General features: G+C 36.0%; 1 protein-coding gene across 14 annotated transcripts in view; it reads right to left on the bottom strand.

Annotated features, from left to right (window-relative positions):
* The window catches only part of PTPRD (protein tyrosine phosphatase receptor type D), a 2,782,277-nt gene that overhangs the window by 1,910,566 nt on the left and 847,260 nt on the right, over positions 1–24,451 (bottom strand). For all 14 annotated transcript variants that reach the window (XM_069090737.1, XM_069090735.1, XM_069090734.1 and 11 more), the window contains exon 5: positions 16,800–16,908. The gene's annotated coding sequence lies outside the window, so the exon portion shown is untranslated. The remainder of the gene's footprint in view (positions 1–16,799; positions 16,909–24,451) is intronic.

Genomic DNA, 24,451 nt, shown 5'->3' with positions numbered 1-24,451 from the left:
GTGTGTGTGTGTGTGAGTGTGTGTGTGTGTGTGTGTGAGTGTGTGTGTGTGTGCACATGCAGAGAGAGAGATGTTTAAGGACAAAATTTTGGTGAACCTACAGGTTAAAGGAACAAGAGCAGGCTATATCAGTTAAGTATATAGACAAGAACCAAGTCAAAGGAGAAGGAAAGGTAGTTAGGAGTTCAATATCACAGACTCCATGTGAAGTAAAGTGTGGTCGATGAGAATAAGAACATAAGTAATCACAATGATTGTATGGAGCTGACTTTGTAGACATTCAAGTATTTAAAAGGTAACAAAATGGAAATGATTATGCAAGAGATAATTGAAATGAAAACCGTAATAGTATATTAGTACTCTTGAAGATAGAGAAAAATGTTACCAAATCTCCAGTTTACTACAATCAATAATTCAATCACCTTAAAATCATATAGTTTAGAATGAGAAGGGTCTTATCTAGTCCATATCTAGTTCAATGCTCTCATTATCTGACTGCCAAAAAAAAATCAAGTGACTTCCTGAAGACCCCAAAGCTATTTAGAGGAAGAGCAGGAACTAACTGGGCCCTTGTTTGTTGGTTCATCTTCTGTTTTGTTTCCCACATCATATGTCTCCTTAGTTTATATTTCTTCCAAAGGATTAGCTAGATAGATATGAATCTTTTTATTTTTTAAATCAACCTATTTTTATGTTTTTGGTTGATTGCCTTTCAGTTGAACAGCAATCATTTATTAATTGCTTGCCCTGTGCAAGGCATTGTGCTAAGCAATCGGGATACAAAGAAAAAAATAAAAAGTCTTTGTTCTTTAGAAGCTCACATCTAATAGGAGTGACCACATGTATATGAAAAGCATAGACAAAAGCAGAACAGGATGCAAATGCACAGATAAATTGTCATTTGTATTCTTGGAGGAAAGAGACATATATGAATGAGATTATACATCAACTATCATATTGTAATATTTTCTTAAAACACATTCTCAAGGTGTTTTCAGATTGATTTTGTAATAATGTTTTACAGAGATACAAGGTAAGTTTGAAGGTCTACAGATTAAAAAAAACAATTTTAATATATTTTGATTTTTTATATCACCAGAATATTTTCCAGTATTATTCCTCCTCCCTCTAACCCAAAGTGTCATCTCATATTTGAAAAACTAAAATACTATTTTTAAGGGAAAAAAGTAGAAGAGGAAAAATCAGTAAACTTGACTAACACATCAAAGAAATATGAAAATGTACACAATGTACCACAATGGTGACTTCTCTTCTTTGAAAAGGAGTGGGGTAGGATATTTTTTTAATGTCACTTATCTGGATTCATACAGGTTCTTTTTAATTTTCCAAACATTGCATTTTGATTGCTTGTGTTGTTGTTCTTTCCATTTACACTCATAGTCATGCGATCGTTTTCATCACTGCTTACTTCACCCTTCACATTGTGTAAATCTTTCTATACTTCTCTGAATTCATTATTGTAAATGTTTGTGGTTTCTTATTGTACAGTAATATTACATTACATTGAGATGCTTCAATTTGGTTAACCTTTCCCCAGCAGATGGATATTTAATTGGTTTCTAATTCTTTGTAACACAGTTTCAAAGTAGTGTTATAAATATTTTATTGTATATGGGGTCTTCTTATCAATAACATCCTTGGCTTATAAGCCTGATAGAAAAATAGGTCTCTAGCTTTTACTGTGCTATTATCCTTCTTCCACCTTTTTCAAATATATAGTAGTCACTTGATGGATTCCTTTCCAATCTCCAGACACTGCCTTTATTTTTAAGAAGTTTAAAAAAAATACAAAGCACCCATGTAGTGATTCATGTAATTCTTTCTGTACCCCAGAATGTAAGGCATCTGGAACTTTAGGTGTAAATTCTTACAGAAATGTTTTGTTTGTTTTGATTTCTTTTTTTTTTCTTTCATAAACACTGTGTAAAACAAGTCTACAATTATTTTTAATCTACTTAGAATAATATAAAATATTCCACTTTCATTTCTAATATTGAGAATTCAGCAATAAACTCTAAAAAATGCAACAAATAAAACACACGTGCTTTGGTTTTTATAGTAGAGTACTTAATATACCCAGATCTTGTCTCTTCCTCACAACGACAGCACACAGAAAACAAATAAAATATGAACAGAGATAGAGAGGGGTGAAGTTGTATTTCCAGGTACAGAGAAAACCTTTTCTGGGGTAACTTTTCTTTCCTGAGGCCTTTTTAGAATAATTATTATCACTGAATTTTACATCTCTAATATGCTATAGTTTGGTGCTGCCTTGAGTTTAAGATCCACTAAACAAAGTACAACTTAGAAAAAAGTTATGTGTGTGTGTGTGTGTGTGTGTGTGTGTGTGTGTGTGTGTGTGCACCACAGGTATTCAAATTCTCTGCACTATGATTTGAATCTGCCGGTCCAATATAACATAGAAGTAGATGGTATTCAGATAGAATAAGATCTAAACTGACTTTATCATAAAGTTTTACATATTTAGGGGAAAGAAGAAGCAAGCATTTTTGTTAGTAAGTTACAAAGGAATTTTTTTAATAGGATGATTGAATGAACACGAATTTCATTTATTATTAGAACTTAATAAATAACACATCTGCAGAAAATTAAAATAGCAAAACATATGCAGATTTCAGATATTTGATGAACAATACATTTTTATTATTTTTCATTTCTAAAATGTTGCATTTTTATTCCTAAAGGGCATACAGTTTTTTGTAGAAGAAAAGACATGATAAAATGTTACATGTGGTGAATCAAACTAGATTACTTTTTTGTCATTGTGGAATAAACAATTCATTAATATAAAAATTTACACGGATGATTATTGCATGGTTTTTACTTTGTGTCATTCTGGGGTATGGCTGAGAAGTGATGGGAAAGTGATTCTGGGAAGTGATGAGAAAAGTTACAAAATAAACTATGTGTGATATATAAAATTGATCTATTCACAGCAGTCAAATTCTATGATCCCAAATAGCATTAGAACAAAATATTTTCCCAACTCTATTCAATTGGCTGTTCACTTATTCTGAAGCAAATGATATTATAAAATCTCTCTGTAGAAGAATTAATACTTTCCCTTAGAATTATTATAGTGGAGTTAGAGCTGGAAGGATTCTTAGAAGCTATCTACCCCCAACCCTCATTTTACAGATGATGAAACTGAAGCTCAATAAATTTAAGTGACTTTACTAAGTTCATATAGGTAGCAAGTGGTAGAACCTGGATTCAAACTTACGTTCTCTGCCTATATATACAAATATATGTATATGTATATATATATATATATATATATCAGCTCTTTTCTGGAGGCAAAGAATTGGAAATTGGGGGGATGTACATCAACTGGGGAATGGCTGAAAAAGTTGTGTGTGTGTATATATATATGTGTGTGTGTGTGTGTGTGTGTGTGTGTGTGTGTGTATGATGGAACACTATTGTACTATAAGAAATAATGAGCAGAATGTTCTCAGAGAAACCTAGAAAGACTTTCATGGGTTGATGCAAAGTAAAATGTAAAGGGTACAAAGCAATACCAATATTGTAGGGTGATCAGCTGTGAATGACTTAGCTTATATTGTCTCGACCAACCCAGTGTGTAAAAATATCATACGTCACTCATGGAAAGGAATGGTGCTTGTCTAATATTTCATCCTCTTAAGCTTGTAGTTATCTAATAAAATGACCTGATATCTCACACCCCAGCCATACCACTTTCCTTTTGTGTACTGTCTTCATTAGATTGTAAACTCACTGAGGGCAGGGACTGTCTTTCTTTTTCACATTTGTATTCCCAGCTATCATACCCAGAACATAGTAGATGTTTGGTTATTGGACGGTAAATGGTTATTGACTGGTAAGCTAAATGCTGCTACTGTGCTACTTAATTAATATTTATTCTGAAAATAGACTCCCAAGGGTATTATGCATATTTAAGGAATTTTTGACTAAGAATCTAGAGACCTGGTGGGCGCAAGTTCATTTTCTCTCATTTACTACCTATGTTGTCACAGGAAATTCAGTGACTATCTAGGTCTCATTTTCTTTATACTATAAGATTCAAACAATGAAACCCACACAACTACTTCACCGGTAAGAGCTTTGTAAATTATAGTGTGCTAAAAGGTGTATGAATTATTTAATTGTTATAACTTTCTAATACATTGATAACTTTACTGCTGGATTTTTCAGGCTGGGTTGTCTGGGAAGGAAGAAAGGAAACAAGTATTTATTAGGCACCTACTATGAGCCAGACACTATGCCAAAGTCTTTACAAATATCTCATTTGATCCTCACAACAACCCTGGGGTGTAGGTAGTATTATAATTAACATTTTATAATTGAGGAAACTGAAACAGACAGAAGTTAAGTGGCCTCTTTTGGATGAGGGGGTGGAGGGAGCCTCCCCATTTAGAAGGATGTCCAGGCCAGTCATTTCTTCATTTCTCTCCAGGCTTTACTCCTCTGAACTTTCCCATCATTCCCCCATGCCAGGTAATTTCTGTCTTCTCCACATCTTTTCCAGTTTCCTTTTAAGTATTGTCTTCCCTATTAAAATATAAACTTGTTGAGGGCAGTGACTGTTTCCTTCACTTTGTATTCATACTCCCAGCATTTAGCATAGTTCCTGACACTTGTTTAGTTGTAGCTAACTCTTGTGACCTTATTTATTTTTGTTCTTTCTTCTTTTTTTGTGACAATACTAGAGTGATTTGCCATTTCCTTCTCTAGCTCATTTTATAGATGAGGAAATTGTGGCAAATAGCATTAAGTGACTTGCCTGCAGTCACACAGCTACTAAGTGCCCAAGGTCAGATTTGAATCCAGGAGTTCCTGATTTCTGACACAATAATCTGCCCACTTTGCCACCTAGATGATTCTTCCTGGCATGTATTAGGGGCCTGATATATATTATTCTGATTGACTAACTTGAGGCCAGATTTTATTGTAGGTCTTCCTTACTCCAGTGCTAGTGATCTATTCACTATACCCCTTAGTTACTTCTGGAAAGGTGGTACTGATATGATGGTGTGTGAGGAGAAAATGTGTCTGAGGAGTGTAAATTTTTAGCAGAGAGCTAATATTTCATTCCACTTGTTGTTGTTTAGTTGTTTTTTTTTTCATTTGTGTTTGACTATTTATGACCTGATTTGGGGTTTTTTCTTGGCAAGGATACTGGAGTGGTTTGCCATTTCATTCTCTAGATTCCAATCCAAAAGTAGCTGCAAAATTGGCAAAATGGAGGCCTTGGAGATCAATGAAATAATATATTCTTTCCTACCCTTAATGGAGTCAGAGCTATGTGATCTCCATGGATTTATTCACTCTGCTAATGGTCAACTGATTGATAATACTAGTATTTCCCTGCTATTTCCTGGTTAAACAAGGACATAGAACCATATCCCCAGAAAACTGTATTATTCAAGTTACCATTCTCCTTGATGGAATAGATGATTTGTCTTACAAGAATTCAATGGCAGAATTCATTTCCCCACTTTGATGATGGCAAGGCCTCCAGGTAAGCTTTTTCTATTTATTTTTAGTATGTGATGAAAATAACCACATGCATGATTATATAAACTGTCTGTAAAGATCAAAATTGCACAGGTTGGCAACTGAGGTATCATTTAATTGTTCTTTGATGAGAATTTGTAACAAAATTATAGATATAACAAATGAAGGGTTATGGGAAATAATAGAAATGGACCAGAAATCTCTTTCCTTCCAAAATGGACCTGAAAGTAGGTACTCTTTGATATTGTCACACATCTTATAAAAATAAGGTAACCACAGATAATATGTAGATTAAAATAATTTTGGGAGCCAGAGGTATTTTGTAAAATATTGCCTTATCCTACTTGTAAAACTATGCAGAGCCAAGATAATTTCCCCAAGAGATTAAAAATAATATGACGGTAGTATAATATGACAATAGCACACAGTTGAAAGAAAGTATTTACTCAGCAAAAATATGGAGACATGTCTTTTGTATCTAGCCCTAGTTAAATTAGGACTAGCAAGATTCAATACTCCTAGCAAGTTTCAATTGGGATGAGATGCCACCAAAAGATTTGTAACTGGTTTCTTCCACAGAGTGATAGTCTTAGGGAAGTTTTGAGTTTCAATATTTTAAATTTACTAAAAGATCTTTAAAAAGGAGGGGGGGGATAGCTTATAAATTTATAAATAAAACTTATAAATATGACAAAAAACACCTGAAAAGTATTAGCAATGTACCACAATATGGACATTCCACCTTTCAAAGCTTCAATGGATTAAAATTTCATTGTGACTTTTGTGATGTCTTATATATCCTGAGTCTCATAGATAGTCCTACAGTTTCTTCTTTCAGTTTGTCAGTTGTAGAACAACAGCAGAGTCCAGAAATGTACCTATAAGTAAGGAGTCTTTGGAATGCCTTTTACTATGAAAGATGTTCCTCAGATGATTAAGAGAACTTTAAGACATGTTGACACTGATGATTGAGTTTGGGGATATTTGGGTTAGAATATTTTCTTTTTTTCCTTTTTTTTTGGGGGGGGGAGGTTAAGTGACTGGCCCAAGGTCACATGGCTAGTTTTTTTTGGGTGGTCATGTCTGAGGTCATATTTGAACTCAGGTCCTCCTGACTCCAGGGCTGGTGCTCTATTCACTGAGCCACCTAGCTGCCCCTAGAATATTTTCATGTGAGAGAATGAGAACAAGAGAGGTCAACTTGATTGAGTTTGAGATCAGAGCAGTAGGGAGGATAAAAAGGAGACTCAAAGAATCCAGTGTGAAAGTAATTCAGTTTGAGTGATTAAGAATGGGTACAGATATTTTTAAGTCATTGATATGATGGCATATGGAGAGAGAGGTATAGAATGCTAGACTATCATGCCTCATTCATTAAACCTTAAGAGTGTATAGGCTCCAGGTTCTAGTGTCCTCTCACACAGCAATATTGCTTTTGGGACTGTGATCAGAAGCTGTATATTTCAAATGGTGCATTTCAGGGCACTGTTTAATCTACACTGCAGGGCAGACATGCACCCCAAACTTAGAGGGTGAATTAGATAATTGAAAAATTTCTGGTCAGGGATAATACTTGTGAATGAAATGTTCTTTAGGCAAAAGTCCTAAGGTCAGGAGAGAGTCTAGAATTATTTTCCCAAGAAGGAACAAATTTAGCAAATCTTACAGTTTTTTATTCATATCAATATATAGGCTAAATGTTGAAATAGCTTTTGTCCTGGTTGGGTTCCTTTACTGCTTTTCCCCATCTCTGAGTAAGTTCCTCGGTTCTCGTTAGTTTAATTATCATTTTTTAACAGTTAGGTGACAAAGTTGATGAAGTACTGAGAATTCAGTCATGGGTTCCTGTGAGTTCAAATCCAGCCTCAGATTCTTACCAGCTATTTCTACTTCCCCTTAATCTTCCTATTTTTTTTATTGAGATCATCATCATTTTTATTTTTTTGCTTTTTGGAGGAGGGAGGGCAGGGCATTTGGGGTTAAGTGACTTGCCCAAGGTCACACAGATAGTAAGTGTTAAGTGTTTGAGGTCACATTTGAACTCAGGTCCTCCTGACTCCAGGGCCAATGTTCTATTCACTGCGCCACCTAGCCGCCCCTCCTCATCATTTTTCTAATCACCTTTCTTCTCAACCTTAGAATCACTCTCAGCTCCTCTTTTTCCCTACCTCTTCTCTTCCCCATTTAAAAAATCACTTTCTACTTGCCAATTATACCTTTTTAATTTCTCTCCCTTCTCTCCACCCATTCAGTCATCACTCTAATTGAAGCTCTTGTCACCGCTTGTTTAGACTATTTGCATAGTTTTCTAATTGTTTTCCTTTTCCCCCAGTTTTTCTCTCAGTGGTCCATAAACCACAAAGCTACCCAACTAGTACTCCTTAAGTGCAAGTATGACCACATTCTGCTGTTACTACCTTACACGAGAAACAAGAAACTTCAATATCTCCTAATTACCTCTGCAATAAAATAGAAAGTCCTGCTTACAATACAATTTGATATCTTCTAATCTAGTTCAAGTCTAACTTTCTGGGTAGATTACACATTATTCTCCACTCCTCCCTCCATATTTGCCCACTTGCTGACCACTATAAAAGCTTTTTCATTTTTGCTCTCCATGCTCCAGTGTTTAGAAAGGTGTCTGTCACATAAGAAGCCTTTAACAAACTTGGTGACTGACTAGTTTTGCACAGTCTCCTTATGAATGTTCTTCCCACTTACTTCTGCCTCTTGGAATCTTTAAATTGCTTCAAGGTTCATTCTGAAACCACTTCCTCCAGTCGATCCTATCTACTATATCTTTTTATGTTGGACATAACCTATATTTATTTATTTGGCAACATGATGCATTTCCATCTTTTTTTTTTTTTTAAAGCAATCGGGGTTAATTAACTTGCTCAAGGTTACACGGCCAGTTATTTCTGGGTGTGGTGCTGAGTATCTGAGGCCGGATTTGATCCAGGTCATCCCGACACTGGAGCCAGTGCTCTTTCTCGCTGAGCCACCTGGCCGCCCCTAAGCAATTGGGGTTAAGTAACTTGCTCAAGGTTACACAGCCAGGTTTTTCTGGGTGGGTGCTAAGTGTCTGAGCCTGGGATTCGATCTCCAGGTATTCTCAACACTGGAGCCGATGCTCTTACTCGCTGTGCTACCTGGCTGCCCCAACATTTCCATATTTTTGAGGGCAAACATTGTTTCATTTTCTATTTCTAAGCTCAGCACCTAGCACAGTGTTTGGAGCAAAGAAGGCACTTATCAAATGTTTATTAGTTGACTGGTCTTTGGTATCCTCTCAGTAGCATTGTGTAGAGGAAAGAGTGTTGGATTGGGAATCAGAGGACTGTAGTTCACTTACTGCCTGTCTGGTCCTGTGCAAGTCATAACTTGTTGGGGTGTCAATTTCCTCAACTGTAAATGAGAGGACTGGACTAGGTGACCTCTCATTTCCCTTCTGGTTCAAATTCCACAATCCTATAATCTTTTCTACACATTCATCCACCTTCTGGAGAGCAACTACTTAAGTCTTGTGCCTTGCATCCAAAATTTTCTTTCTATCTTCTTTAACATAAAAAAAAAATATTTCCCTTTAGTTTGGCAGATTTTGGCTAGGTGTTCAGATCAATGAGTTAAATGAATTAATAGTAAGGTGGAAATTGCAATTCCAAGGTGGTATTTTCATTTTAAAAGAGGGTGGAAGGTAAAATAATTTATTTTAATTAGAAGAATTTCAGAATCATGTGGCATGCATTTCAGCTTATGTTAAGAAATATTTTTCCCCAGGTAGCAAAGACTATGTAACTCTTCTCAGAATAATATTTTAATGCATAAAACACATAGAATTACAAAGGTATTAAAGATTAGTGAAAATAAAAATATAATTTTTCCCCATTCAAGTTCATGGACCTCCTGAGATCTATATGGGTACCCTGGGAGAAGAACTTTTCCTACCAACTCTAAAGCCTTATGCTCCTTTATGAGCAACTGTGCCTTGATACGATTTTTAAATTTCTCCATAACATTGTGATTATAGACAAGAGATATTCAGTTATGTCCAGTCTAATAATCATATAATGCCAATAATTTGAATTTCTAAAGGTTTAAAATGATTCATTCTCCTCAACCAGAGAACAATACAAAATTTGCAGCTTGTAATTTATTTGTCAAGCCTGATAGTGCCAGGTGCTTTTAAAAAAGGGGGGGGAGTTTACTGTAGCATTTTCTAGCAGTTAACAATTCTGTGCTTGAAAATGTTTTCCATTTTTTGAGTCACATATATATTTTTACTTCTGTTTCTGAGGAAAAAATGCAATGACTTAATATAGAAAGGTAGACTTGGTTCTATGTTGGGTAGATGGTAGCCTGTGGGGACATGTTGAAAAAAATTCTGCTCTGTTCCCTTCATTATCTCCAAAACATGATTGTACCTGAATTTCCACCATTACAATTTCATTTTATTAATTTCAGAGATTGTAATGGCCAAAAGTCTCACAATAAAGAAAAGTTCAAGATAGGAAGGCATTAGAAGGGTTGTGATTTGCACTAGGAGAAGGAAATCAGAGATAAACTAAAATACTAAAAGCTCATTTATTCATTTAATTCTTAATTTTTGTACCATTTAAAATTTTTATTTCATTTAAACCTTATCACCTTCTTATGCTTTAGTGTAAATGAGTAAATCCAATACTTTCTGAAGAGTATTTTTTTTAAATGAGAGATTTTGGAGCAGCTAGGTAGTATAGTGAATAGAGCACTACACCCACCCTGGAGTCAGGTCATGCATTCAAATTTGACCTCACACACTTTCTCGTTTGTGAGCCTGGGTAAATCACATAACCCTATCCAAAAAAAAGAAAAAGAAAAAGATTTCGTCTATTTCATGATTTTGAAGAGAGATAGACATGGTTTTATACATAGTCCACAAGTTCATAGGATTTACATCTTAGAGATCATTTAGCACAATGTCTTCTTTTTCTAGATGGGACAACTGAAACCCACAAAATGTAAGTAGTCACCCAGGTTTGTAAAACCAATAGTAAAGCAAAACATCATTCTTCCCATTCATCAAAAATAAGAGATACCCAAATCATACTGATCTTTCATGAAGAATGTCAGTATGTTTAATGAGCTCAAAAATGAATGGTACTTTAATAATAAATTAATGTTTGGCAGAAACAAAAATATTAGTGAAATTACTAGGTGTCATTAGAAACCTCTAAAACAACAATTATAATCACACATAGGAAACATTATGTTATGCCTACTATGTTCCAGGTATTGTACTAAGTACTTTCCAATTATTATCTCATTTAATCCTTACAAAAACCCTGGGAGAAAGGGTTATTATCCCTATTTTACAAATCAGGAAACCGGGCCAAGCAGAGACTAAATGACTTGTCCAAGGTCAATCAGCTAGTAAGCATCTGAAGTCATATTTGAACTCCAATGTACCTGACTTCAGGCCCGGTGCTCAGTGAATATTCTTCTTCATTTAGCTTCCTCACATATGGTTCTTTTTAAGTCCAGGGCAGTGATCCTATGGGTATATCCCATCCCTTTCTGTTACATTTTAGAGACTCTATTAGCATCTATTATTAACAGATGTAATTAAAGCTATGAGTCCCCAGTTTAGGGAAGGAATCTTTTCCACTAATCATTGGGCAAAAACTGACCTCCTTCTTACTGCTTTCTGTGTAAAGGCCCAGCTCATCACTCTTTGCCTACTACTCACAACCTCTATTACATCCACTCATAACACAATTACATTTAGCTTATTTTTATTTGAAGAAAAAACTCATCATCAAAGTACAAACAGAAAATAAGCAAGACTTTAAAGAAAAGTAAAATGGCTAAAAGTAAGCCATGCTGGTTTAGATAGGGAGAAGTCCATATGTACCACTTTATAAGGAGGTCAATAAACCAGGAAAAGCTCCTTAACTCATAACTTATGATTATGATCAGTGTAGACTAGAAGTATCCTCACCTTGTGATGAGGTCTCTCTGCTCACAAGTGCTTCTGCAATCTATGCTGCTCTCCACAGAGTCAGTATTCTGGGTTTTCTCTGACCCCACATATCTTCCTGTAATTCAACTTCTTTTCAGACAGAAAAAGCTATGCTTTCCAGCACCTCATGTGATCAGTAACGGTAAATAATGACATCCTTTTATCATATTAAAAATGCTAATTACAAGTAACAGCTCATAGACAATTTGGAGGACCTGCATCTATAAGTTTCAATCCCTTAAGAAGGCCTCCTCTGGGTCATGTAAGAAAGAAGTTTAGGCCTCAGGCTCTCCAGGTAAGGAATCAGAGGCCTGATAAGAAAAAGGCAAGTGGTACACTTGCCTTGGGTGCAGCTCTTATCCTGAGGATTTCAAACCATTAAGCCACAAGGTAGGATATGATCTTACATTTGTGCCTCATGCACCAAATTAGGTATTTACAATGCTGGAATGTGTCATCTGAAGAATAATGAGGAAAAGCTATTTATTTTACTTTCCTACAATCTGTTCAAATACCCTGGGTTCTTCTCTACCCATAATATCACCATACTGACTATACAAGGCCCATTCATAATTCCAACATTTTAACCAAAATGAATGACGTAGAAAATTATACACAAAGTAATGTTTAGTGTTTGTAATAAATTTTAATTACCTCAAAAGTAAGCAAATTATCTCCAAACTATTGCTATTTTTTACTTTTGTCTGGTAATGATTGATTATTACCCAAACAACAACAACAATCTGAAAACTATGCAGTGTTGTCTAATTATTTTATACTTTACATATTTGGGAACATGAACATTAGAAAATATTTACAGATATATATGGGAAAAATATTTTTTTCTTTTTTCCCCTTATCAGTATATTTCTACCTCAAATATTTTGATAAGGTAAATATTAATCTTCATAACAATTTTTTTCTTCAGAATTCTTGCAAAAGAAATAAAGCAAGCAGTTCAATTTAATTCATTTTAAAGAAAAATATAACATTTTTCTACTCTAAAATTCTCTAATAATAATCTAAGAGTGAGTTTCCTAAAACCATTTGAGAACTAAAGGACTGAAGGGTTTCTTTGTGATTTTTAAAACTGGTTAGGGAAACATCATATATGAAAGAAAGCATAGAAGGAGACCATGTTCTGCAGTTAGCTAATTGTGTCCTCTTTGGAAAATTTATTTTCCTTGAGGTCTCATACAGAGAGCATTCTAGAAGCTATACCAACTGATTGTAAGCTCTGGTAAATTCTGTCAAGTAGGGAAGTTCATTACTGATCCAGTGATGGATCATACTTTGGTCTTTTGAGGATCAACCTAGAAATAACCTAAGGAATCCTCAATGAAAGGATGGCCACAAGGTGATTGTTTATGTTTGACCTTAGTAACTAAAAGTGTAGAGTGGTTGAGATTATTTTTTTCACTACAAGGGACATCCATATTTGTGGCACCCAAGGGTTTCCCAGGGGAAAAAAAGTATGCAGAAGACACATTTTAAAATTTAATCAGCATTATTAACATTTTCTTCATTACTTTAAGTCTGGACAATCAATAAAAAAAGTAAATCATTTTGTCTAATTTGTCAATTTCTAAGGTAGAAGTGCTCATACAGGAAATTTAACAATCAGTTCTGATGAGGAAATTTGAGTTGAATATAATACAAATAACCATGGGATATACAACATCTTGAGTATGAATTTGAGTACTTATGAACTGAGGGAATGGAGAGGAAGGGTCAGAATCAAATATGGGAAGGAGAGAATGTATAAATAATTGGACCAAAGGAGGAGAATAAATAGTTCATTGAATTAGAGGAGAATAAGGCAGATCTTATCCATATTTTGTGAATAATCTTCTGTCTTAATAGTTTTACCTACGTTTGTAGAATAAATAGCTAAGAGGATTTTTTGTTTGTTTGTTAATTAACATGTACATGAAAAATCCAAAGACACTGTGCTATGGTCCAGTGGTCCAAGTTTTGTAAACTAAATAGCACTGTAACAAAATGTACTTATGGTGGGTAGGAGATCATTGAAGACTCCAAAGGTCTAACAATTTAAGGTACATTAAAAATTCAAGAGAAAAAAAATTTAATGCAGAATTGGGCTCAAGTCTTCAATCTCTTATTAATTTGGTGTGTGGCATTAGAGAAATAATTTCTTCTCTTTGTGGTTCAGTTTTGATGTCAGATAGGTGGATATGTCTTAATACTAATTTCTGGTGCATAGAGAAAGTATTGAAGTCTTGGTTGGAATCACGATTTTGCTTAATTAATAAGTTGTAATTTTCATTATTCTTTGTCTCTGTGGCACCCCATTTGTGCAATGAACATGAAATGGTGTTATTAATAATACAGTAATATATTATTAAATATAGTATCTACTTGAATAGTCTGATGAATGGGTTGAAATTTGGAATTCACCTCTTGCAGATGGAACTTATACAAAATTTTTAGGCAAAACAAGTGGTTGAAAATTATAAATCTGGGACTATTATCTTAATCCCATCAACATCAAGTAAAGTGCCAATTAACTAGAACTTAACTTGCTTAGTACAGTGGAAAGTATAATGTCTTAAGAGTTTCTGTAATTCCTAGTAGGCTGAGATGAGTTTTGGTGAAGTATGAGACCTGAGTTCTAGTTGATTCCACTTACTAATTATCTCTGTGACTTTAGGTAAAACTTGTATAGCCTTCAGTTGTCTCATCCAAAAGAAGGGTCAGCTAGATAACTTTTAAAGTATGATATTGTTTCAAATTATATTATATATATGATATATACATATATACCTATATGACATATAGGTATATATCAAATCTAATTATTTTTTCTAATAAATCATGGAATCCAGTTTCCTTTTTACTATCCCATTTAAAAGATCTTTGCTTTTATAAAAATGTAATTGACAAGGGAAAAAATTGAGTTTTTTTCTTTAAAAATTAATCTATAGTAGAAAGTTACAGATGTAGTCCCAAACTCCTATACTTCCTACATGAATAGTATAGGAAACATTTTATTATCACAACACTGTGATATAAGTTCTACAGTCCCTATCTCAAGAGATGAAAAAAAAAAAGAAACTAAGAGAATTTAATTGACTTAGACTTGATTAAATAGCTAGTATATGCCAGATGTGAAATTTGAAGCCAGGTCTTTTTAACTTCAAATACACTACTGTGACAGTTGCCAGGTTCAACTTCCACTGCATAATCCCCACTTTGGGACTTCCAATCTCCACCAGCGATATTTTTTCTTTTATTTGCTTTCCTGAAAATTTAATATATCATGGAATCATAGATATGGAGCTCAAAGGTAATCTAATCCAATCTAAAAATTGTATAGATGAGAAAATTAAGATCAAAAAAGATTTTGACAGCCCAAGATCATACATAAAGTAAAAGACAGAATCAAGATTTGAATTCAAGTCTGCAGAATTTAAGTTTCTCATTCTTTCTATGACATCATTTTTAGTGATATAGAGATCTCAGAGATTTAATTTAAAAAAAATATTATTTCCTAACAATACATTTTTCTCTGAAAATTAAAACCTCAGTGTTTAACTTTGACTTTCTCTATCTCTTTGATCTATTCATGGAATATATTAATCTAAAATGGACACAAGTTGCTGTTATTGGAATGTAAATTTTTAAGATCTTCCCTGCCCCTAGGCTTAAGTGCACTTGGAGCCTGTGGTGGGAGGCTTGATTTTCAGGAGATACTTTGTGATTGGGCAGTGGGTCAAAAAGGTTGTTACATTCTCTGAGCCAGTCGAAGGCTATATAAGCCCTGATGGAAGGCTTTGCTTAAAATGGGCAGCCACTGAGAGCCTCCCAGCTTTGAAAACACAGATGTTGATGCTTCCCTCTCTGGTAACTGACTAGTTATGGATGTTAATGGCCAAGACAGTCAGAGGCCTGTCCTCTTGACATGTTTTTCTGTTTTCTTGTAATTTCTGCTTTGTAACTTCTGTCTGTATACTCTGAAGTTCAGGGTGTTTTTTCCCCTGAACAAGGTAAATGATATATCTGATTGATTAAAGCAAGATTGTTAACCCATTTTGAGTTGATTTCCTTTAGAAAAGCAAATCTAAGAACCTGTGTTGGCAGCCTCCCTGGGGATGCTGTGGTGCTTGCTGTAATAGTTGCCTTAAGAAATATGTAGTCTAAACTCACCCTTATTTTGCAAACCAGGAAACTGAGGTGACTGATACTAAGGGGCTTGCTCCAGGCAATGAAGTACTCATTTGAAAATCCACAGTTCCAGTTCAGGTTTTCTGTTTCAAAATGCAGGGTGTTTTTAAAAAATGTATTTTTTAAGCAGGTCTCTGGCTCCAGAACACTAAATATCACAGGGGCCAAATTCATTTAATTACCAAAATGATCTTCTAAACAACCCAAAAGCAAAATTCATTAATTCTCATTATGTGGCTTGACTGTGGTGGATATTTTAAGGGAGACCATAACTCCTTAACAAATAGATATCTTGATGTCTGTTCTGAAACTACATGCAAAACCTCTATGGATTTTAAAGGTAGTTAACCTACTGAATTTCTTCCTATGTGGATCAATTATCTCTGCAAATCATAACATTTTTTTTCTCCTTTAATGGCATTCCAAACTTCAGATGGGTCTTGACAAGGCAGAGTATGGTTCATTGGAGATTCCTACTACAGGAACTATTATTATCCCTCATATACAATAAAAGTGTTGATGAGACACAGCAGGGCATAGAGGACAGGGTATTTGGGAAGACCTGAGTTGAAATCCCACAGTAGAACTTTACTAACTAAATGACCTTGGGAAAGTCACTTAAATTCTTAGGTAAGTTATTTACTAACCTTTCTTTGCCTCAACTTTCTCATTTGTAAAATGAGTTGGTTGGATTCAATGACCTTTGAGGCCCCTTCCTATTTTCAATCTTTGATGCTATGATATTCCATTTTGCTTGTTTCTCAAACATTTTAGTTCAGTTGAGGAGGAAATGTACTCCTTCCTCATTAAACAACTTTTCTCTTCCATCTTACAAGGTGAGTGGGTGGGGTGGGTGGAAATTATCTTTATTTGAAGGGATTATAGTTTTTTAAAAATTGCAAATTGCAATATGTTCCATTGATTGTCGTTTTATTTTTCTTTTCAAGGACAAAGTTCAATGAAAGAAACTTACATCATGAATGCTGAATTTTATGTTTGCAGATGCAAATCAGTAAGACACATCAATTTTGCCTTCAACTAAGCAGAGCCAACTCTGTTTTATGGCACTCACCTGGAGTTGAGGCTGATGGGTTCCCACGCTGCTGGTGCCAACATGCTGTCAGTCAGACACTCTTAACTAGAATATCAAGGGCCAGGAAGTGGTTGACTTTTATTCCCACCTGGAACAAAATATCATGTCAGTCATTTTTTTTAATGTTCCTTCAAGCATAATAAGATATTCATTATATTATCTTTTCCTGTCACATTAGATGTTCATTCATCAGAATGCTCACCACAAAGGAGCAGTGCATAAACTATTCAACTCAATGATTTACACCTGAATGATTAATATAGCACCTGTATAAGTCAGTGGGACCATATATATTTTATCTCCTCTGAAAGGTTCCTTATAAAATGCTATTTCTTATTATTGTCCAAAAGTCCAAATCCATTTGGCTTTTAGTAGCTTATGTGTTAATTTAGGAAACCAGTTTCTAAATATTAACCTTGAAGTTTGTAAATCAAAACAAAATTTTAAACACCAAAACCAACCAGAGTCAGAGCAGAAAATGAAATATAGAATTTTCAAAGTTCCTATCCTGCTACAATAAAAAAAGGAATCTCAGTAGGAAATTGAATTTAATAATGCAATTCCATTAGTTTCATGCTTGCCATACTTTATATTCCTCAACTTGAAAGAAACTGATGGAGAATACTGATGTTTAAGAAATGTTGCAGAGTAGCTATGCACAGGAAACATGACAAAAATACTCATTTGTCCACTTAATATAGGTATGGGGGAGGGAGGCATAAAACAAAACCAGATCAGCTTGCTGTGATTGCAAAGTTCCAAAATATGTCTCTGTGATTGGCATTTTATCATTAGTGGGACTTTGCTTTTTGTGAAGCACTTCCCCCTCTTTTCACAATACAAATTTTATGGAGATGCATAGCAACTTCAGTCTCTAACATATTAGATTCAGATGGTTTCAGAATCCTCTAAGTAGAGACCTCTGAGTTGCTCTTTCTCAACCTATACAGAAAGAGGAATTCATGGTATACCTTCCACAACCACTGGGTATACTCACCACATCCCAAAGAAGCCTATTATAAAGTTTTGAAAAGCTCTAAGAGTCAGAGTCTTTCCTTAAGTAAAGTCTACGTTATTTACACAACAACGTCCACCTATTTTTATCAGTTATTATGTCAGGACCAAGGAAATCAAGTCTAGTCCTTTCATATGATGGCCCTTCAAAATTATGAAGACAAGTATCACATCCCCTTGAATCTTCCCCAGCTTTCTGTTTTTTTTTTTCTTTTTGGAGGGGGGAAGGCAGGTCAATTGGGGTTAAGTGACTTGTTCAAGGTTACCACGGCTACTAAGTGTTGAGTGTCTCAGGTCAGATTTGAACTCAGGTCCTCCTGACACCAGGGCTGGTGCTCTATTCACTGCACCACCTAGCCACCACTCCAACTTTCATATCACTGGTTTAGTCAAGCAATTCAGGTCAGCTCAAAGTCTAGGAACTTTGTTGCTGGTCATATACATATATGAAGAAATGCATAACTAAGATGGAAGGTGTTGCCTAACTATGTTCTCTCAGTTTTTACTTATTTTTCTTATTCCTCCTACCTGACACATTTGTCTGAGAGATCCAAAGTATATTGGAGACTTGAAAAAAAAAAAACACAAGGCCTCGGACCTTTGTATCCCTTGTTCTTTGTTGAAAGACAACCCCTGAAATAATGTAAAGCTAGGTTTATAATCAGAAATTTGACAGGGGTTAAGGATCTTCTAATCTTAAGTCTAGTAAAGGCTTGGGACAGAGATATTGATTGTGGTGAGAGGCAGGAAACAATTTCAATAACAGACAAAGCAAATGTCTTGCATTCTTCTCATTGGCCATTCTGAATCCCAGAAAGAATTTGGCCTCTAGAGGCTAAGATTTGGGAAACTCACACACCCATTTCCTTATCAACAAAAGAGTAGCTTAGGCTTTTTTTTTTTTTATCTTTTTGTTGTTGTTTGTTTCTTTGTTTTTTCCTTAGTCTGATTACTAGATATGTGAAAGGTTTATATTTATCACTGAAGAAACTGGAGTTTGAATATTTAGGTGTTGGGTAAGTGAAAGAAAGAGTCTTCCCTTTTCTGATGCAGGAAAGGTAGCCAGCTCAGCTGAATACTATAGATAAAGCAAGGTACAATTATCATAGAATTGGTCTATAATTATGTACCCAGAGAAAAAAAGTCCAACAAAGACAACATATCGAGGTTAACGATGATAAAAGCAGGAGAAGTACAATAACATCACTAGAAGATATTGACAATTCTAAGGTGACAGACATGCATACACAATGTCTGTGTATGTTCCCTGCATGTATGCCCTTAGTAAATAGTTTTTAAATTCATTTACTTTTCCCACTGACAGTGTATGAAGCTGTGGGAATGTATACTCTAGGCTTATTGGGAAGATATTCTATTGATCTTTCTTATTAAAGCACTAGTTCATCAGATATCTTGACTTTGAATTAACTGTACCTCTGGCTGACCAGTATAAATGACTTGTGAGCATGAAGAACCAGAGTACTCAGAATTTGGTAAAAGAGGCATAAGTAGTTGAAGGTTTCCCTGAGTACTACATGTATATCACACGACCACCAATTCTTTTTCCATTCTGTTTTCTCTGCTATGGATAAAATCCAGCTTGCCTATAGCCTTCCTACAATATGAACTAACGCTAACAATCTATATGTCACCTGTTAAGAGTCTCAACTATTTTTCTAATTTTTTTTTTAAAGCAATTGGGGTTAAGTAACTTGCTCAAGGTTACACGGCCAGTTATTATTTCTGGGTGTGGTGCTGAGTATCTGAGCCCGGATTTGATCCAGGTCATCCCAACACTGGAGCCAGTGCTCTTACTCACTGAGCCACCTGGCCGCCCCTAAGCAATTGGGGTTAAGTAACTTGCTCAAGGTTACACGGCCAGGTGTTTCTGGGTGGGTGCTAAGTGTCTGAGCCTGGGATTCGATCTCCAGGTCTTCTCAACACTGGAGCCGGTGCTCTTACTCGCTGTGCTACCTGGCTGCCCCTATTTTTCTAATTTTTAAAATCATTTACTTAAATGAAGCTCTGTTCCTTCTCCCTCCATCATTTTATTCCCCCTTTCAGAAAGCAAGAAAAACAAAGTCTCCTGCTACAAACACATGTTGTGAAGCAAAGCAAATTTCCACATTAACTATACCCCCTGCCCCAACAAAAATATCTATGTCTCATTCTGTACTCAGTGTCTCTCCTTTCTATCAGGAAGAAGATAGCCTTTCAATTCTCTTTCTTTTCCACCTAGGGATGAAACAAATTTGGCACAGTAGATCCTGGGGTTGAGAAAGTGTGCTAAGGGGGGGTGGAGTCAAGATGGCAGAGTAGAAACAGGATGTCTGCTGGGGTCCAGCTCCCACCACCTCCAATTTATGTAAAAGGTGATTCTGAACAAACTTTGGAGCTACAGAACCCACAAAATTACACAGAAAAGCTAACCTTCTGCTGAGGACAGCCCAGTAGGCCAGCAGGAATTGGCCAGCGCAGCACTCTGGGAGCTGATCCAAGCCCTGCAGGAGCCGGAGATTTTAGCCCCAGAGGGGCCTGACCAGCCACCCGCTGGAGGGACTTCAGATCACCAGCAGCTGTGGTGGTTTCCTGAATTATCAATCCAAAGATGCTAAGGACAAAGTGAGAGGTCAGTGCAGTGTAGACTTTGGGATCTGGTAGTTTGGGAGTACGTCAGACATTATCCCCTAGAGGGAGAAGCCTCTGAGGCACAGTGGCTGTGCAGCTTCTGCCATGTGGCAGCTTCAGTCCTGGCCTGCAGACTGTAGGGGGACCAAGCAACCAGTCTGAGGGGTAATTGCTCTTGCTATAACTTGCTTGGATTTGGATTGCGATCTAGGGTGGAGGTCCTGGGGTGTGTGACCAGCTTGCCAGAGTATGTGGAGGCTTCAGAGAGGGCACTCAATTGATACCTCTGGCAACTGAGAAAACCCCAGCGTTTGGTACAAAGCTCCCCCGGTGGCAGAGTCCTACTGTGGCAAAAAGCCCAAAAGTCAAGTAATTGAGTGGTAATATACATGAGTAACCAAGGGAAGCTGTAATGCCATGCACAGAAGCTTTCCAGTAGAACTGCTACTGTGAAGAGCTTTTTAAGGTTCTGATTACTCAGTATAGTGATCACTCTATTCTATAACAAAAGCAAAACATCCATGGAAAATCAAGGTACAGCATAATTCAAAATAGAGCATTCATCATATTACAACTTATCACAGAAAATCACAATATAATATTCACAACATAGCCTCAAAGCAAAATAGTCACTCTTAAGTTAATTCTGTCAGTATCAAAGTACACAGTCAAAGTCTTCCACTCTTGGAGCAAAGTCTTGATTAACTCAATAAGTCACTTATCAGTAGTTTCAAAGTACAATAGTCAAAGTATTCAAAGTACAATAAATCACTTATTCCAAAAAAGTCTTACTAAGTATAACTTAAGTCTGACTCCTTAGGTCAGAGCAAACTATGATTCCATAATTACTCAGTACCCAGGGAGGGGTCTTTTCATCTTGATTTGGGGCCTGTTCTCAGATTCCTTGGATCTCCTTCCATGGTCCCAGTTTCTACCTGGATTCACCAGACTGTCAGCTGGGTTCAATGGCAGACAGCTCTCAGTTCCTTGACCAGGTCTCTGGGCAGGTCCAGCTCCACATTGAAGTTCATAAGGTCTGAACCATTTCAGATCTTTCACCATTTCTGCGCCAATGAATTCAAGGCTCAACCAAGCCACAAAGTCTCAGCATCCCAGTCATGCTTTAGTCACCTGGGCTGCAGATTCTGGGCTCCTGGGCTCCTGGCTCCTGGCTCCAGCTCCTGCCTCTGGGCTCTGGGATCTGGGATCTGGGGATCCTGTTCAGAAGAAGGTCCACCACCACCATCACAAGTTCTCAGGACTCAGGTCTCCATTCCTCTATAGCTGCTCTGCCACCAGATCTTGGTCTCAAGGAAATTCTGACAGTGCCTCTCTGGGGCTTTTCTTATATACACAGTATTACTTCACTTCATTCACCAACCCCTTCCTGTTATGTCAGTTAAGAGAAGAAAGGAGTTCATACCTTCTGTTCCTCCAGTCAGAGGCTAGACCAGTTACTAAGTGTTAAGTACCTGCTACTTTTGCCAACAGGAAAGGGATCTTCAAATTCAAAATTACATTACCATTATAGAAGCAAAGCAAACAGAGGAATCCAACATTAGATTCCTATTTTGGGGACAAAAAGTATCAAAGCATGGAACAAGAGGAAGACAGTGAAGTCAGAACTCCTGCATCAAAAGCTTCCAAGAAAAATATGAACTGGTTATAGGCCATAGAGGAGCTTAAAAAGGATTTTGAAAATGAAATAAGAGAAGTAGAGGAAAAATTGGGAAGAGAAATGAGAATGATGCAAGAAAATTATGAAATGAGAGTCAACAGCCTGACTGAAGAAAATTACACCTTAAAAAATAGACTAACTCAAATGGCAAAAGAGGCTCAAAAAGGCAATGAGTAGAAGAATGCCTTAAAAGTTTGAATTTTCCAGATGGAAAAAAGAATCTCAAAAGCTCACTGAAGGGAATCATTCCTTTAGAATTATAATGGAGCAAATAGAAGCTAGTGATGTTATGAGAAATCAAGATACTATTAAATAGATCCAAACAAATGAAAAAAATAGAAGGCAATATGAAATATCTCATTGAGAAAACCACTGACCTGGAAAATAGATCCAGGAGAGATAATTTAAAAATTATTGGACTACCTGAAAGCCATGATAAAAGAAAGAACCAAGAAATCATCTTTCAAGAAATTCTCAAGGAAAATTGCCCTGATGTTTTAGAAATAGAGGGCAAAAAAAGAGGTTGAAAGAATCCACTGACAACCTCCTGAAAAAGATCCCCAAAAGAAAACTCCTAGGAATATTATAGCCAAGTTCCAGAGTTCCCAGATCAAGGAGAAAATATTACAAGCAACCAGGAAGAGACAATCTGAATACTGTGGAAACACAATCAGGATAACACAGGATCTGGCAGCTTCTATGCTGAGGGATTGAAGGGGTTAGAATATGATATTCCTGAGGTCAAAGGAGGTGGGATTAAAACCAATAATCGCCTAACCAACAAAACTGAGTATCATGTTTCAGGGGAAAATATGGTCATTCAGTGGAAAAGAGGACTTTCAAGCATTCTTGATGAAAAAAAAAAACAGAACTGAATAGAAAATTTGACATTCAGATACAAGAAGCATGAGAATGTAAACAGGGAAAAGAAATCATAAGGAACTTATCAAAGTTGAACTATTTACATTCCTACATGGAAAAATGATCATTGTAACTTACAAAACTTTTTTCAGTATGTAAATAATTGAAGGGAATAGAAATATGTGTGTATATATATGTATACACACATATATATACACATACATGTATATGTCTACATAGGAGGGTATATGGGCATATGAATACATATGTGAATGTGTGTATATATGTGTACAGGTATATATAGATAGAGGGCACAAGACCAGTTTAATGGGAAGGGATGATTATTAAAAGGTGAAATTAAGAGGAGAGAGAGGAATATAATGAGAGGAGATAGGGAGAGACAGATTAAGGTAAATTATCATATAGAAGAGGTAAGAGAAAATCGTTACAAAGAAGGGGAAGAACAAGAAGTCAAAAGGGAATGAGTCAACCTTATTCTCATTGAATTTGTTTTAGGAAGAGAATGACATACACACAAAATACAGGATAGTAGGGGGGAAGGGGATGAGAAGGGGGATGATGGAAGAGAGTGCAGGCTGGGGTGGGCAGGAAAGTTGGAAGCACTCACTGTTGAAAAAGGACAGGATCAAAGTAGAAAATAGAATAAGTGGGATAAGAGGGAGGGAAATATAGTCAGTCTTTTACAATATATCTACTATGGAAATGTTTTGCATTAGCCATACATGTACAATCTATATTGAATTGTTTGTCTTCCCCAGTAAGGGTGGGTGACAAGGGAGGAAGGGAATGAATCTGGAATTCAAAGTTATAAAATCAAATGTATATATATATACATATATATATACATATATATATATATATACACACATATACTATTATCAATATTATTTTACATGTAAATGGGAAATAAGCTATATAGGCCCTAGGGCATAGAGATCCACTGTGCCCTACTGGAAAGTGGGAGGGGGTATGGGAGACGATATGGGAGAGAGCAGATTGGAGGAGATATCCTGTGGGACTGCTATTTTGGGGTGGTGGGTAGGGGAAATAGGGGAGAAAATTTGCAACTAAAAAATCTTGTGAAAATGAATGATGTAAACTAGAAGTTAATAAAGCATTTGATTAAAAAAAAGAAAACAAAAGAGAAAGCGTGCTAAGATAGTGGTGTCAACCTCAAAATGAAACTGGACACTAAACCATACCTAAGGATCCCGCAGTCACATATTGACTCGGAGCACCACGTATTAACATTACGTATGTTCTATTGAATGTTTACTCATTTTTTCAAATATTTCCCAATTGCATTTAATCATGTTCAGGCCTTACTTTTGAGCACTGCTGCCACAGCGGGCAGGTTACATGTTTATCACCTCTATTCTAGGACACACACACACACACACACACACACACACACACACACACACACACA

The sequence above is a fragment of the Petaurus breviceps genome, unplaced genomic scaffold (genome assembly GCF_028583685.1).
Source record: "Petaurus breviceps papuanus isolate PSGF00001 unplaced genomic scaffold, PetGlider_PUasm1.0 187, whole genome shotgun sequence".
In the NCBI taxonomy this organism is placed as follows: domain Eukaryota; kingdom Metazoa; phylum Chordata; class Mammalia; order Diprotodontia; family Petauridae; genus Petaurus; species Petaurus breviceps.
The sequence above is the reverse complement of the archived record's forward strand: the minus strand, read 5'-3'. Positions and strand labels throughout refer to the sequence as shown.